The 17,474-nt window shown below is 48.2% G+C and overlaps 1 protein-coding gene across 2 annotated transcripts in view; it reads right to left on the reverse strand.

Annotated features, from left to right (window-relative positions):
• Positions 1 to 16,785, reverse strand: part of SYN3 (synapsin III) — a 445,360-nt gene extending 428,575 nt beyond the window's left edge. The window contains exon 1 of one of the 2 annotated variants that reach the window (XM_066358238.1): positions 16,738 to 16,785. The gene's annotated coding sequence lies outside the window, so the exon portion shown is untranslated. Of the gene's footprint in view, positions 1 to 10,998; positions 11,139 to 16,737 lie in introns of those variants that run through there. The other variant, XM_066358237.1, reaches the window with a different exon arrangement.
• Between the last annotated feature and the right edge of the window lie 689 nt (positions 16,786 to 17,474).

Here is a 17,474-nt window from a genome sequence, read left to right on the forward strand (position 1 = left end):
CAAAGAAAATGAAAAGAGGATATAGGAATGGATTATAAGAATACCCCAGCAATCCTGTGCTCAGGGCCCTTCTCAACAGTGGCAGCTGCCTCTGGACTCCTCCCCTCTAAGCCACCCCCAGAGCCAGGGGAGGCGGCTGGCCTTCACCAAGCAGCAGTAATGCCCCCTTGGGCCAGGCACTATGATACCTCACAGCTGATGACATACGACAGGCAGGGGAAGCGCCCACGGGAAGCAGAGCTTTCACATCCTGGCATCAGATTTCCACCCAAAGACACCCGCAGCCAGCTGCTATGAACCCCCTCCAGAGTGCAGCCCCTGCACTGTCACTGGCAGGCGGGAAGGGCTTTGTCGCAGCCGGACTGGCGGAGATGGCTCCCAGAAGCAGCTGCCTCTTCCAGCCCCTGCAGAAACGGCCTGTTCTGCACTCCCAGGTCTCCCTGCTGAACAACAGCAGCTTGCCTTCACACCCAGCAAGGGTTTCACTTCCACTTTTTAATTACTAAAAGCTTTTCTCACATCCTTTGCCAGAGGGTTTGGACCTGCCTGGGGACAGACTCCTTCTCGGGATACAAGGAGACCTTCCAGAAGAAGGCCACAGAATATGGCATGACATTGGGCCCGTGGCTCCCTGCCCCCAGCGTGCTTGCTGCAGCACCCCCTGACTGAGGAAGGAACAGAGGGCGGAGTCCAGTGACTCCACAGCCCCGTGAGGGACCCCAGCAGGCAGCCGGTCCTCTCCTTAAACAGAAGAGGCGAGTTAGGACTCCTGACAGGCAGTCAGGTTAGGACGCAACTGAGGCAGTGCAGGGCCCTGAGCTGCTGGAGGGAGCCCCGGGCTGCTCTGGAACCTGTGCCTCAGCCCCAAGGCCCCTGACTCCATTCTGCAGAGACTGTAACAGCAGAGCAGGGAGGAAATCCTGCTTCATAGCATCTGGGATTCACCTAGCAGGGCCCGCTTCCCATGAAGCCTGGGGGAGGGCTGCCAGTCACCCTCTACATATAAACAGGGACCCTACAAGGAGCATTTCCAGTGCTCCAGGCTTGGCACTGAGCAGTGAGGTGCTCTTTCCAGCCTCACAGCAATCCTGGAAGATGGGTGTCACCAACCACATTTTATGAATAAAATAATCCATGTTCAAGAAGGTGAGATGACTTGTCTAAGGTCAGCCAGCCAATATGGCCTGCAGCCAGGATGCAAATGTAGGTCTGTCTTACCCCGAAACCCAGGCTCCCAGCTGCTATTCTACCAAGCCTCCAGACAGGTGTTTTAGCCGCTATATTTGTATATTTATGATAACATTCCCTTGCCTCCTTTAGCTCTTTATTCACATGTCACTTTAAGAAAAAGTTGCAGCCCCTCCCTCAACACTCCTTTTCTCCTTCCCTGCTCTAGGTTTCCCTGTAGCATTCATTGCCATCTCACATATATATTTTTCTTTTGTAGTGTATCATTTCTGTGCTTCCTCCCACTTGAGTGTGATCCCCATGAGGACAGGGGTTTTTGTTTATTTCCTCACTGCCTGTCATATCCCCAACATCGACCAGAAAGGGTGGCAAACAGGAAGTATTCAAAAGACATTTGTGAATCAAAAAATAAATATATAAATAAAAATACAAGTAAACCATCTCTTGTATTGTCGATGGTTTCTTAGATGTACTGCACTATGCATCTTTTGAGGATAAGGAGCATATCCAATTAACCCCGGTATAGCCCCATCGTAGAGAAAAGGGGCACATTCTGGGCATCAAAGGGATGCTTTAACACTGTCTCCCTCAACCTCTAGCTCAGACATGCACAATCTCTTTCGTGGACCACTGTAAGATCCTCCTTCCTGGTGTCCCTGTGTCCAATGGGGTCTCCTCCAAATACATTTTCAAAGCATAGACTGTCAGAGACATTTTTTTAAAGTAAAATCTGATCACTACCCTGCTAACATGGCAGTTTCTCCTTCATGTATCTCCAAGGTCTTCCAGGCAGCATGGAGACAGACCCTCTCTGACCTGTGCCAGCTCCATCTGGCACCACTGTGTTCCTTAACACTTACCTACTTGCCTGCCATTATGCCTTTGCACATGCTGGTCCTGCTTCCTGGAATGCCATCCTATTTCATTCTCCTCTAAGTCCCTCCCTACCATCAGCGGATTAATGAACTCCATTCATTTTTCAAAACTCAAGCCCAGATACTGGTCACCCAGAAGCCTTCTAAAACTCCCTCTCTCCTTCTGCCCAAGGAAACTTCCAAAGTCTCCCAGATCGGGCTGTAGTCCTTCTGCACTGTCCGGAGGTCCTTTGCACAGCAAACTCAACTATCCAACTGCTATGGACTGAATGAGTCCCACTCACACCAATTCCTATATTAAAGCTATAATCCCCAACTCGATGGTATTTGGAGAAGGGGCCTGTGGAGATAATTAGGTCAGGAGGGTGGAGCCCTCATGGATAGATGGGATTGTGTCCTTATAAGACGAGATGTAAGAGAGAGCTTGCTTCCTCTGTTCCTGTTCCCCATCATGTGAAGACAAAGCTAGCAGATGGCCTCTGCAAACCACCCAGTCGGTCCTTGCCTGACCTGTGGGGACACAGTGGATGCAGGCTTGACCTGGAGTGCTAAGGGTGCCAGTTAGAAGCCCTGGGCTTGCCCAGTCAAAGCACATATGAGAAGCAACTATGAGTTGATGCTTCCCACTCCTCCTCTCTTTCTCTCTCTCTCTCTCTCTCTCTCTCCTCTCTAAAATCAATAAATCTTTAAAATAACAACAACAACAAAAAGAGTCCTCAACAGACCCAACCATTCTGGCACCGTGACTGTGCACTTTCCAGCCTCTGGAACCATGAGAAATAAATGTCGGTTAAGCACCCAATCTGATAAGTTAACAGCCTGAACTTACTAAGATACCAACACAGTTGAGAACCTTGAAATAAGGGGGAAAGGGCTCTGCCCCTCAGTCAACAACACCTCTTTCTGCACCTTGTAAAAAGGAGAAAAGCCCTTTAGTCAGAGCCTATCGATTCTTCCTTAGGAAACAAGGCTCATGTATTTGGTTGCTTGCCTTCCTTGACGTCAGCCAAACAGGCATGGTAATTCAGAAGGAATTTTTGCCAAAACAGTACAGTAGCACTTGAAGCAGGTGAAGTTGAGGAGAAAGACAGATTTAGAAGAACTCTAACCACATAATCATCTAGGGCCATTTAGTGTAAGAGCAAATAGTCTCACATATAACAGCTTTTAGGGCATCACAGGATTTTAACTCTTCCTCTTTCAAACCTCACAAAAGATATACCATATTGTTATTAGCTAGACAAGAAAGAATAAAAATAGTAAATTTTAGCCCAAAGCAGTAACTTTGTTCAATGGCGCTTCATCCCATAAAACTGAACACATCTCAGCCACTGTGCATACCCAGCTCTGGGGGTGCCTGGCGCCTCTACCACAGCGGGCCCCATGTTAGCCAGCGGGGAGCTGCTGAGGTCACTTTGGATTCACTGAGCGCAGGAAATCATGCGATCCCCCCATCACTCAACAGGCATCACCGCCCAACCCATACTTCCTCTAGTCCAGGCGTCCCCAAACTAGGGCCCATGGGCCGCAATGCAGCCCCCTGAGGCCATTTATCCAGCCCCCACTGCACTTCTGGAAGGGGCACCTCTTTCATTGGTGGTCAGTGAGAGGACCACTGTATTTGGCAGCCCTCCAATGGTCTGAGGGACAGTGAACTGGCCCCCTGTGTAAAAAGTTTGGAGACCCCTGCCTAGTCCTTCTCTACCATTCCAAGCCTTTGCTTTTACTTTTCCCTCTGCTCACTGTCCTTTCTACAAATCAGAACTACTAAACACTGACACCCACCTCACACATCCCGTCTTCTGTGAAGCACTCCCAGTTCCTCCACAGCTATCTCATAGTGTGGTTGACCAGTCACTTATATGGATGATTTGTGGTGCTTGCTAACCATGGGTTGCCTACTTTGGGGTGGGGGCCTAGTCAGGTGTATTTTTAACAACTGGCTGATTCTTATACACACTAAAGTGTGAGAGGGGCTATCCAGACAGCCAACCTTGCAAACCTTACGCTTTGTAATTTCTCCATCACCTGCGTTCCCTGGTATTTTCCATACGATCTCTGAGAGCACACCTGGTCATCTCCCAGGTAAACTGCTTACAATACAATTCCTCTCACTTGACTGTGAGCTGTTTGAGGGCAGAGTCTGTGCCTAAATTATATTTATATGCTCAGCCCCTCCAGCAGTTTGTCATCCTTGACTCCTCTTTTCCTTCACATTCCAATCCCATTCATCACTAAATTCAGATGGCTTCACTCTCAGAAAATTTGATTTTGACCACTTCTCACCTCTTCCACATCAATGACATTAGTACAAACTAACATCATCTCTCCCCACAGACTACTGCATAGTCTACTCACTGACCCTTCTGCCTCCATCCTTGCCCACTACAACTGCCTTCCCACACAGCTGTCAGAGTTTTCCTTAAAAGCAAGTTAAATATAAAAGACATAAAAAATACTCAACATGCAACAATAAAAACAACAACAAAAGCAATTTTAAAAATTAGGTATTAGACCTGAACAGACACTTCACCAAAGAAGACATAACAGTGGAAAATACACATGAAAAGATATTCAACATTATAAGCCATCAGAGAAATGCAACTTAAATCCACGGTGTGATACCACTCAACTACTGAATGACTAAACTAAAAAATACTGAAAATGTGGGGCCTGACCTGTGGTGGCGCAGTGGATAAAATGTCGACCTGGAACGCTGTGGTCGCTGGTTCAAAACCCTGGGCTTGCCTGGTCAAGGCACATATGGGAGTTGATGCTTCCTGCTCCTCCCCCCTTTCTCTCTCACTCTCTTTCACTCTCTCTCCTCTCTAAGGTGAATTTAAAAATACTGAAAATGACAAGTGCTGACCAGGAAGCAGAGCAACTGGAATTTGCATACACTGCTGATGGGAACATACAATGATACAGCCACGGTGGAAATGAGTCTGGCAATCTCTCATAAAAGTTAAATGCAAATTTCCCATAGGTCCAACTCCTGGCTATTTACCCTAGAAAAGCAAAAACGTATGTTTACACAGAAACCTGAACACAAATGTTTCTAGCAGCTCTATTCATAATCACCAAAAGCTAGAAACAACCCGAGTGTTCTTCAAGGGGTGAACGGGCAGACACGTGGCGGTACATCTATGCAGTGGGATACGAACCAGCGATAAATAATGAAAACCAGCAGTACATGGGAATGCTGAGACCCACAACAACATCGGTGAATCTTCAAGGCAGTATGCTAAGGAGAAGAAGCCAGTCTCAGAAAGTTACATACTGTGTGGTTCAATTAATATGACAGTCTCAAAAAGACACAATGGTAGTGATGAAAAGTCAAGCTGTAGTTGTCAGATGTTAGAAATGGGGAGTTTGTGACTCTAAAGGGACAACAGGAGAGAGGTTTTCGGATGACCAAACTATTCTGTGTCTTTGTTGTAGGCTAGTAGTTTCATGAACCTATATACATTTGTTAAAAGTGATAGCCCTGGCTGGTTGGCTCAGTGGTAGAGCGTCGACCTGGTGTGCAGGAGTCCCGGGTTCGATTCCCAGCCAGGGCACACAGGAGAAGCGCCCATCTGCTTCTACACCCTTCCCCCTCTCCTTCCTCTCTGTCTCTCTCTTCCCCTCCCGCAGCCGAGGCTCCATTGGAGCAAAGTTGGAATGAGTGCTGAGGATTGCTCTGTGGCCTCTGCCTTAGGCGCTAGAATGGCTCTGATTGTGGCAGAGCGACACCCCGGAGGGGCAGAGCATCGCCCCCTGGTGGGCATGCCGGGTGGATCCCAGTCGGGCGTATGTGGGAGTCTGGCTGACTGCCTCTCCGTTTCCAACTTCAGAAAAAAAAAAAAAAAGTGATAAATAGGCCTGACCAGGCGGTGGTGCAATGGATAGAACGTCGGACTGGGATGCAGAGGACCCAGGTTCGAGACTCCAAGGTCGCCAGCTTGAGCGCGGGCTCATCTGGTTTGAGCAAAGCTCACAGCTTGGACCCAAGGTCGCTGGCTCAAGCAAGGAGTTACTCGGTCTGCTGTAGCCCCACGGTCAAGGCACGTATGAGAAAGCAATCAATGAACAACTAAGGTGTCGCAAGGAAAAACTGATGATTGATGCTTCTCATCTCTCTCTGTTCCTGTCTGTCTATCCCTCTCTCTGACTCTCTCTCTGTCTCTGTAAAAAAAAAAAAAAAAAAGTGATAGATAGAACTGAACACCAACACAAGTCAATTTTACTCTATGGCAATTTTAAAAAAATAAAATCAATTAAAAGAATAAGCCAAACCATGGAACCTCTTTCCTCAAAACTTCCAACTTGGAATAGAATCCAAACTTGTCTCCTCATCGCAGGAGTCCCTACCAGACCTGGGTTCAGGTCTCTCTTTCGATACATCTTCTCAAAGTCTCCCCTTCTGTGCCTCTCCACTGACCCCGAGGCTCACTCTCTGTTCCCTGTGCCTGGAATTCTTTCCCACAAGATACTTCTAAACTCCCTTTCCAGCCTTATCTGTGCTGCTGCTGAAGAATCAACTCTTCAGGGAGACCTTCTTTAGCGGTCTTCTCTATAACGGCATCTTCCTGTGACCTTATACTATCCCACTTTTCTCCATGACACCCATCACTAACTGACATCATGCAACCTATGTGTTTCATGGTGATTTTCTATTTCCTCACCAGAACATAAGGTCCACGAGGATGGGCATCCTGTCGGTACTGTTCATGGAGATGTCCCCTGCACCTAGGACACTGCCTATCGCAGGATAAGGACTCCCATAAATGTTTGTTAAGTGGATTAATGAGTAAACCCAAGGCATGGACACTCAATGATGGAATTCCTAAGGCTTTGAACTGGGAGCCATCCTTGGCTTCTTTGTAGCACCCTTGAAATGACCTGCCCACTTGGTCCCTCCGGAAAGCAGCCTTGGTCCAGAATATTTAATTCACTATGGATGCTTTAAAAAGGGAGGAAGTACATCTCCCTTCTTAGTGCTGCTCTGTGGTGCTTGGTGAGGTAACTGGCAGGAGGATGGGCAGAGAGGGGGCAAAGCGGCAAGCAAAGGCGTTCTTAGGGTAATGCCCGTGAGGGTTCCTGAGGGCTCCCATCTTACTGGGGCAGGGAAGTTTGAAGCGAGATTGAAGACAGCAAAAAAAAAAAAAAAAAGGGAGAGAGAGAGAGAAGAAAAAACAAAACTACCTCTACCCCTCTGCAACAATTTCCAAGGTGAACAAACACATTAGCATTCACAGAACACCTGCTCTCTGTCCCAGACACTCTCTAAGGGCTCTCATTAAATCCTCCATCCACCCTGAAAAGTAGGTTTTATTGATCTCATTTTCCTAAGTGAAAAAGCTGAACACAGACAGGTTGAGTAACATGTCCAAGGTCACACAATGATAAGGACTTTCTGGTGTTTTGAACTTAGGTCTGTGTAGCTTCCAACCTCATCTTTTTTCTACTTCAGGTTTTAGAAGCAGTATTCAGGGCCATGAGGGGGAGCCCTGGCCCGAGCAACCAGAGTGGACCTGCCAACCTCAAACAGGAAACGCCAACCTGGACCCAGGTGAGCCGGTTCTTCTCTAAAGCTTTCCAGAGACCTGCAGAGACATGTCGGCCACAGCAAGATGCTGACTACCTTCCAGGGAAGACTGTCCCCAGTATCTACTCTGTAACAGTTTCTGAGCTCAGGGTTTCCCCGTATATTCTGTCATTTAATTCTCATCACCATTAAAAACAAAAACAAACAAATAAAAAAAACCTGTGAACATGTATGGAGGTATCAGAGGCTGTTTATCCAGGAAGAATTTCACAAGCAAGAACCAGAACCCCTGAGTAGCCTGCACCCCATCCCGGCCAGCTAGAAACTGGACAGTTACCTTACAGACAGAAGGGTACAAAGACCCAGACACCTGCAGACAGACTTCCCTTTGCTCTTTTAGTCTAGGTCAGAGTTTTTCACATTAGTTAGTACAGAGGTCACTGTACAGGGTGCCATACCCAAAACCCATGTGTAATGCAACCTTAAAACATTTTCAAGGGCGATTTCGGCTATGAGTAATTTTCACCCTGGACTACTGATTACCTCTGATACCTCCATACATGTTCACAGGTTTTTTTATTTGTTTGTTTTTGTTTTTAATGGTGATGAGAATTAAATGACAGAATATACGTGGAAACCCTGAGCTCAGAAACTGTTACAGAGTAGATACTGAGGACAGTCTTCCCTGGAAGGTAATCAGTCCAGGTTGGCTTTGGAGTCTAAAAAAGGAGTAAGTTACAGCTGTGGTAGAGCCCAGGCCCCCTCTCATTTACTCTGTCTTGATAGATAGTCAAGAAATCTTAATTCTAGAAGGGAGGTCAGAGGCTACTGAGGGCTGCTCTTTGCTGGGGCAGCAGTCCGGGAGGGCTGCCGCCCACTTCTGATGACAGGGGTGTAGACCACAGACTCCTCCCCACTGGGCAGTTCCCGCCACCAGCACACTCTTCTCTAATTATCTGCTCCCGGCCCCCCTCCAACTGCTACCCCCTGCTCCTGGCTTTGCCCTCCCGCCCTGCAGAATAATTATGACCCCTCTTTGCTATGATAATCATTTGACTGTTTGAAGCCTGGGATTAGGATAATTCTTTCTTAACATTACAGTGACCAAGAAAAAAGTAGAGTATATCTGCACTGAGCTTTTTAAAGATTACTTGGTGCTTGTTCTTTCTGGGTGCACATCTATACATTCGAGACGGTGACACCCACCTCCCCACGAGGCAGCCCCACTGATGAATCACATTCCGCATGTGGTGAGCTGTGCCCTGGAAACACGCGGCTAAGCTGGGAAGACAAAGAACAGAGACTGCACGTCATGTGGCAAGTGTTCTTACAGTGGTATGATTCGGTGCCAGGCACAGGTGGAGAAAACCGGTTGGGGCCTCAGCCCACCCCCGGGAAAATTACTGGCCTGTGAGTTTGACCCGCATGAACCACAGCTTACATCCAGAGCTTCCTCAAGGAGACTGACCCGCCCCCTCTCATGTCTCAGACACCTGCCAAATGCCACGTGTACAGTTAGCTATTCAATGAGTCGTACTCCAACCCTTTGGCACTTCAAAGGGGGCTGAAGGTGAGACTAAATCGAATGATCCCAGAGTTCTTTTAAATGCAGGTTTAAAAAAACCTCTTTAATAATAATACAACTTCAAACACCTAAGACAAGGACTCTTGGTCTCCATCCCCTGCGGTCTGTCAGCTCGCTGAGTGACATGGAACAAGTCATCTAATTCCCTGGACCTCTGTTTCCTCAGTGATATATCGAGGGTCCTAGTCCAAGGATTTTAAGGTCCCTTTCATACCTGGGTCCCCTAACCTTCTGTTCCAGACAGTAAACTGGATGATCCACAACAATCTGGCTGAACTAGCCAATCCTGAAATAGGGTGTGATTTCTAGTAGAAAGAAGAGCATACAGGAAGCGGAGGTAAGTGAGGATTCCAACTCCAGCCCTTCCATGACCCAGCCACCTACCGCCACCCCAGCCCAGAACATTCGCCCGCACACGCTTCAGTACCAGCCTCCACACTTACTAAGTGGTGTTCCTGGCTGAGTCACTGACTCTCCTTCAGCCTTAATATCCATGTCTGCAGAGTCAGGTGAATTCTACCTCATCCCAGGGACTCGGGGAGGGTGAAATTAATTAAAACATGTGTAAAAGCACCCACAGGACACATGCTTCATGTCCCCTTTATTTGTACTTTACCCACCTAACTACTTAAACAACACACTCAGATTCCAAAGGCTTTTTGCAACCCAAAGCACAGAAAAACAGAGCTAGAGGGGACTCTGAAAATCAGCTAGTCCAACTTCCCCCTACCTCTGTGATTGACAAATGAGGCTTAGAGAGACACAGTGACTTGTCCAAGCACTTACATGTTCTTCAGCAGCAAAGCCTGACCCAGAACACAAGGCGGCAGACCCCAAGGGACCAAGGACACAGAGAGAACCCTGGACAGGCTCCTCTCTCCCTAACAAGAGTGGGAACTCCCCACTTATAATAACCAAATTCTGCAAAATAAAAACAACAGAACTTTTTATTGATTTTTTTGGAGGGTTGCAAGAGAGAAATAGCATCATAGTCTGTCTATGAAATGCAAGGTTTTCTTGAATTCCCTGTGAAATGAGGGTTGAAGTTTCTTGCTAGCAGCCTTTCCCAGCCACTCCACCCCCTCTGCTCCTCCCCCTCTGCTCTTTTCAGTTCACACCTTGAGACAGACTACCTTGCATTAGGATTCTCTCTGGGCAAGGTGAGAAGTCTCAGTGGGAGCAATTAATCCACACCCCATCAAACACAAACAAGAAAATTGTCATATGCATAATACAAAAGGAATTCCTCCCCCAAATCCTAAGAGCTCCAGCAGGAGACAAGTAGGAAAGTGCTCAAATTCACTAAGGCACACGATAACTCCAAGGTCAGGGACCCAAAGGTCCCCAAAACAACATGATCAAAACCCCTGAGATCATTCAGATGTTTCTGCAGGAAGCTCAGGCTAGAATCTACCAAGCGCCACTCTGCTGAGCAGGAGCACTGAAGAGGGAGCCCAGACAATGAACGTAAGGATGAGCCTGGGTTATGCTCCCTCCTGCACCCGATTCCAGAGCAAAGCGTGTACCTTCAGGGAGCGTGTGATAGAAAGCTGCACCAAGAGCAAGCTTGTTTATAGCTCCCGGTCAGCACACTCCCAGCCAGTGTCCTCCAGAACTCAGTCAGCCCTAATCCAAGCTTCACACTGAGCACTGGAGCAAGAGACCCAGAGAGGGGGACCATCACGCCCAAGTTCACGCCACCTGCCTGGGCAGTCATGAGACAAAGCCTGTGCCTGACCTTCAGGCTGAAACTGTTCCCATCCACCTGCCCTCGGGCTCCTCTGCTAGGCCCACTCTGTCTTCCAAAACCCGGAGCTCACCTCCTGGTTTGAGGGTCCCGCCAGGCTGAACAGCGCTCAGAAGCAGGTGACAGGTTAGCAATTCATCCAGGAGGACCTCTGTAAGGCCAGAGCAGCTGGGGCTCTGCCTGTCCCCAGTGGCAAAGAGACTGCAGTGCCCAACTTTGCAAGAGCTCTCTTGTCCCTAAACGATCCTCCTCCCCCCTCCTCCCCCTCCTCCCTCTCTTGGTCCTCCTCCTCCGTAGTACTACGGAGACATGTGCTCTGCTTGGGAGGAGGGAAGGAGGAAGGTGCAGCTGTTTACTGGAAGGAGAAGGGCAACAATCTGCTGCCGTGTTATACACTCACATCGAGCAGATGAGGAATGGAAAAAAAAATAGCTCTCTCTGCTGCCACAGAAATATTAACCCTTGTGCTCGAGCTTTGCTCCTCGCACAGCTGAATCGAGAGAAACAATACATTTAACCAATGGAGTGCCAGCCAAAGACATTACATCATCGGTCAGCCCCATCATTGGCTAATAATTCCTAGAAGGCACCAGTCTGCTTTTAGGTGGTTAACCCTTTCACGTTCATTGTAGAAATGACTCAAGCACTTAGTCTGAACTAATGTTCCTAGACCTTACTTTTATCTGAATCATCTGGGGTGCTTTCTACACAAACAGATCACTATGTTTTAACCCTATTCCATCATCTAAATCAGATTCTTTAGGGGGAGCGTGGATATCTGTATTTCAAATAGTGTGCATAGGGTGGGGACCACTGGTCTATTAAGAAACTCATCCTCTCCAAAGATAATGAGATAACATTTTTTCCCTGTGCGTTTATTATGTGTCCTGTACTTTAGAGTATCACCTCATTCATTTTGTACACTGAGCAGTGGATGTCATTGGCTCCATTTCACAGATATGAAAGAGTAGGGTTCAGAGAGAATAAGTCGCTTGCTCTTGAGATGGAGCCTGGCTTTGAAAGCCAGGTTGTTTGCACCCTACATGGCCACCCCTTTGAAGCTCCCACTTAACATCAAACCCAAGCCATTTTTCTACCTATTGCCTCCAGAGTTATAGAAAATATAGACCTTCTCAATGAATTGGAAAATGCCACTGAGCTATGAAGGCCTGGGGAATAAAGAGACTGGTGAGCTCCCCTCGGAGGTGACCACGGATCATAAACCCTCTAGCGAATCATTCTCTTTCTCAGGCTCAACCCTTCTGCTTTTGCTGAAAATCTCAAGTTAGCTGTCACTTTCTCTAGGAAGCATCCTCTCACTCCCAACCCCGGGACAGATGCCCTGCTCCAGGCTCCTAAGGTCCCCTGTATCCATTGGCTGCAACTGCTTGTTTACCAGGTAAAAATCCATAAGATTTGGGCCATTTCTACCTTCTCCACCAACTTCTGCCCATAACAGAGCCTGCTACATGTGATTACTCAACTACAGGAGGGAGGCAGGGTCTTTGCTGAAATTCAAAATGGCACCACGCAGAGATGGGACAGGTAAAGGACTGGAAGCGAGGGAACCCACAAGAAGAAATTATCTAACCTTGGGCAAGTTCACTGCGGGAGGGGGGTTGGCTGTAAATGAGAATAGCATCTTCCTCATAAGTTTATATTAAAGAATGATCCAGGCTCGAATGTGCTCATCTACATTCTCTGACCCTAGATCTCATCTGTTTTGTTGGCTGACTTCTAATTGCTCACAGTCCTCCTTTGCATCTCCAACTCAGACTCCTCCACCCCAGGTTCCATGCCAATGCCTCACACAACTCCAAGAAAGCATGTGAATTTACTCCCTGAACTCTTCCTTGCTCCAAACCTACTCTCCTCCACTTTGTGACTGGTGCTCCCATCCATTCACCCAATCTTTTTTTTAATTGACATGAAATTCACATAACATAAAAGTAACCACTGTAATGTGTACAATTCAGTCCCATTTAGGACATTCATAATGTTGTGCAATCCCATATCTATCTGATTCCAAAACATTTTCATCACCACAATAGGAAACCACTTACCCTTTAAGCAGTCACACCTCATTTATCCTTTCTTCCCTAGCCCCTGGCAAACATGAAACGCCAATCCATTTTTTATCTCTATAGATTCACCTGTCCTGGATATTTCATATAAATGGAATCACATACTACCTGACCTTTTGTGTCTACCTTCTTTCACTTAGAATGTTTTCATGGTTCATTCACATTGTAGCATGCATTGGCACTTTGTTCCTTTTCATGGCCAAGTAATATTCCATTGTTAGTATGTACCATATTTTGTTTATCCATTCATCTCTTGATGGAAATCTGGCATTCACCCATTTTTAAACCATAGACCTGGGGGGGGTATCCTTGATCTTTCCTTTTACTGTATGCCCCACATCTAATAATTCAAGTCCTGTACATTTTAAACCCAAAAGATAGGTAGCTCCAATCCTACTTCTCTCCAATACCATTGCTATGGTGCAGCCAGGACACCAACATCTCTCACCTAACTCCCAATTTGTGACAAGATCCCATTCTTCTCACTCCTCTACTTTCACCTGGTAGCTACACAAACCAGGTCATCCATTCTCTTCAAGAGTACTTACTGAGCACTTTTTTTCCATAGAGCTTGCCTCCTAGAAGCACGACAGAAACAAACAAATACATCCTATAATGCCAGGTGAGTCCTAGACTTAACATCCTTCAATGATTGTTCATTGCACTGTGAGGAAAATCCGAGCTCAGCATGGCCTTCCAAGGCCCCGTCTACTTCTCCAAACTCATGGCAGGCTGCTACCCAGTCACGCTGCACTCCATTTCTCCACCTCATGGTCCTTGAACAGGATGTTCTCTCTGCCTCTTGGTCTTGGCATTGCTGCATCTATCTCATCCTTCGGATCCCAGGGTAAATGTCACTCCTCCAGCTGACCTTCCTGGCCACTCTGTGATTGAATGATTCATTCTTAATTCATTTCTATCATTCAAGAAATTTGTGCTAAGAATTGTGCTTGGCTCTTGGGATAAAGCAACGACCCCCTGGAGCCTTCAGACTAGTGGGGAGGACCAGCAAATGGATGGACAAGTGCCGTGAAGGGAAAGTAAAAGGGAGGGGACTTGCTTTACACAGGATGGTCCAAAAGGCGTGAGGGGGTTATCTTGAAACTGGAGGATGAGAAGGACTCCATTGGGAAATTGTCCTATTACTCTCTATCATATTCTGGCTACACAATGCAATGTTGCAAACATCAGTGTTTGCTTTTGAAGAAGCAAAACATTTAATGTCTGTCTCCCCGAATAGATAGACTGCACTATATTTTCAGCACTTAGGACAGCACCCACCGTTTAGGAGGCATTCAATGCTCACTGATTCAATTAATAGTTGAGGTGTTTTTTTTTTTAAGGAATGAATAAACTAATAAATCCACTAATAAAATCAGTCCAGGAAGCATAACAGATCATATAGTTTTGATACTTGTTATTGTTATAATTTTATGGAAAGAGGACACCTACTCTGCTGGGTTTTGGAAAACCTGGTTGACTCTAAAACGACAGTAAGAGCGCCTAACTTGGAGGACTACTGAATAACTAGGAGAGAATGCATAGACATAACAGGCATTCAATTACCGGCAGCAGCAGCCAACATGGCTGTTACTACTAAAGGTTCTTTCTTTATAAAAGCTGATTTACTCAACTTAAATTCCAAAATCTATTTTCAGAGCAGTCAAGAAGTTAAAAGCTAAGAAAATTGAACACTTTAAAAATGCCTGCCCAGCACCAGGACCAGTACAAAGCTCTTTCTCTCAGTCATCTCATGTACATCCCAAGCCCATCCTTCCTGGTGCCTGCCCTGGTCCGGCCCTCAGTCCCACCTGCCACACAGGCACACCTGCTCCCCACACTACAGGAGGTGTTGCCTTCTCACAGCTCACAGTTGAGTCTCTCTCTTTAGGAACTGTCCTGTTGAAGGGACACCCAAAGTTTTGCTCCCTCCCTGGGGATAGCCTGCACTCATTGGCTTCAGAGTCCCAGCCCCATGCCTCAGGGGATCAATGGAGGCCTCTTTAACACTCCACCACATATCAACCTGTCCCTCTGCTCAGTCCTTCTTCTTCCCCAGCCCCTAGAGTGCCCACTCTCCAGGAATTCCCTGCATACAAATCTCAAAGTCTTTGAGTCTTTTTTCAGGGAACCAGACCTATGGTAGATAGGGATGATGATTTCCTTTTAAATCAGAAAACTGAGGTTCAGAAAGGTTGATAATGTCCCCCAGGAACATAGCTAAAGTGACTTTCTGGTCTGACTCCCCAGCGGCCCCTGCTCTTTACTGCAGCCTCTAATAGCTGAGGTTGTATCTCTGCAGGATAGAAAGAAGATCCAGTGAAGAAGGGAAGGCCAGCAGGTCTGAAACGGGGAAGTGGGGTACCCTTTACTCTCCTCCAAGGGCAATTTCTGATGACAAAGATGAGGTCAAAGCTTCCAGAAACAATATTAAAATGACCCACAGAAGCAGGCATCACATGGACACCATTGCCCCTAGGCATCACCCTAATGAATCCACGGCTAGAAAAAGGCAGGGAGCGGGGCTCCTGGGCAGATAGGGCTGCCTCAAGGGGCCAGAGTATTTGCAGCCACCTCCCCAATAATAGCTACAATTTATCAGCTTTCCCCTGCTCCAGCCTCCATCCATTTTCCACAGAGCTACCAGAGTGACTCAATCACTGCAGAATTCTTCCACTGCCCTCCTTCATCCCAGGACAAAATTCTCAGTTTTAAAGGTCTGTGCATGCTTTAGTCCCCTGTGGTGTTGACAGTTCATTTCCTAGCCACAGTATACCCCCATCCTACTTGATTGACTGATGTTGGGTTATCTGAGGTTCTAAGTCAGGGTACAGGGCTTTTTTCACTTTCTTTATCTTTGCACAAGAAAATCTATCTGGAATTCCTGCTATCCCATCAAGCCTTCCCCACCTCCAACACACACAGCTTTCATCCTGGCAAACCCTCTTACTCCTTTAGTGTCCACTTAATAGTCACCTCCTCTCTGAAGTCTTCCTGGCTTGGTCACAGTCCTCTACATCTCCGTCCCCTGTATTACACTGCACAATAATTGTTCCTCCTATTGTCCTTCTAAGCCCCAGGAGCTCTTCCAAGGCCCTTCTTCGTGCCTCTAGGGCTTCCTTAAGCACAGCGTCAGGCACACAAAAGGAGCCCAATAAATGCTGAATAAATACACGCGGCTCTGAATCAAGGGCTCGTCTCTACTCCTATCTTGGCCAGGGAAACAACCGCTCGGAGCTGTTTTTGCTGCGCCCAGGATGACTGGGAATAGGAAATGGCATGGCAAATCTGCCCCCTACCCTCAGGGCAACAGGCCATGAGGGGTCTAGTGCTCGAGGCAGAGCAGAGGTCCGGTCGCTGCGGCCCCTGACATCCCGCAAGCTGTCCCCCGGGCCCTGGCGCTGGGTGGAGATACTCTGTGCAGCCACCACCCCGAGCCCCTCCGGTTTGCAGCCCCTTGGCACTCCTGGCGCAGGGACCTGTCTGTCCCAGGGTCGGGCCCCGGGGCCGGACAGCAGCAGCCTGGCGAGGCGGCGTGGCGGGGCGGCTCTGCGCCTCGCTGCGGGGCCCCTCCGCGCGCCCGCATCCAGCCGGCACACAGTGAAGTGCCCGGGGACGCAGCCAGGCTCGAGGACGCCACCAGTAGTCTCGGCTGCGGAGTGTTGGGGGGGCGATCTCCCGCTGCCAGACACCCTACAAAGTCTACTTCGCTGCGGCTCTCTGCTTACCGCGGGGGCCGCCAGCAATGCGGAGCTGGGTGGGTGTCTTGGCCGCTGCACCCTCTTGCGAATCCTCTCCAGGTCCCGGAGCTCAGCCTCCGCAACCCGCGGCGCGCCAGCATCTCCCTTCGGCGGTCCGGCCTCCCCGCGCCGCGGCACCCCATTGGCTCCGGCATCCAGGCCCCGCCCCTAGGCTCCGCCCCCTGTCGGCCCTGCCCCTACCATCCTTTTCCGCCTTTCTGCACTCCGGGCTCCTCGCCTCACCACTCAGGGAAAGTGCTACTAGACTCATCTCTCACCTGGCTCAGGCAGCCTAGTGAGGTAATGATTCTTGATCCCAAAAGAGGCTAGACACCCCTTGGGGAGTGTAAAGAGTGCAGTCTCCTTGGAAGCCGGTTTTGAGAAAGTCAGTTGACCTCCCTGGACCTCAGGAGACGCTTCTGAGAAACCTGTCAACCGCTGTCACAGGTAGTGTGTCGGGCACATTGCACCAGGGATGCGACAGGAAACAGGACAAAGTCTGTCTATCGCCCTCATGGAGTTTGCATGGGGTGGGGTGGAGCAGGCTATATGCAAATAAACATAAAGTCAGCTTGTTAGGAGCATTATGGGGGATGATTATAAATAAGAAAGGGGGCCACTTTGAACTAGAAGAAGGATAACTAACAGTGGTTCAGTGGTTCTGTTGCTGGCGGGGGCAGCAAATGCACCACGGTTCTGAGGCTGGAACTGGAGACTAGTATGAT

Source organism: Saccopteryx leptura, chromosome 1, assembly GCF_036850995.1.
Source record: "Saccopteryx leptura isolate mSacLep1 chromosome 1, mSacLep1_pri_phased_curated, whole genome shotgun sequence".
In the NCBI taxonomy this organism is placed as follows: Eukaryota; Metazoa; Chordata; class Mammalia; order Chiroptera; family Emballonuridae; genus Saccopteryx; species Saccopteryx leptura.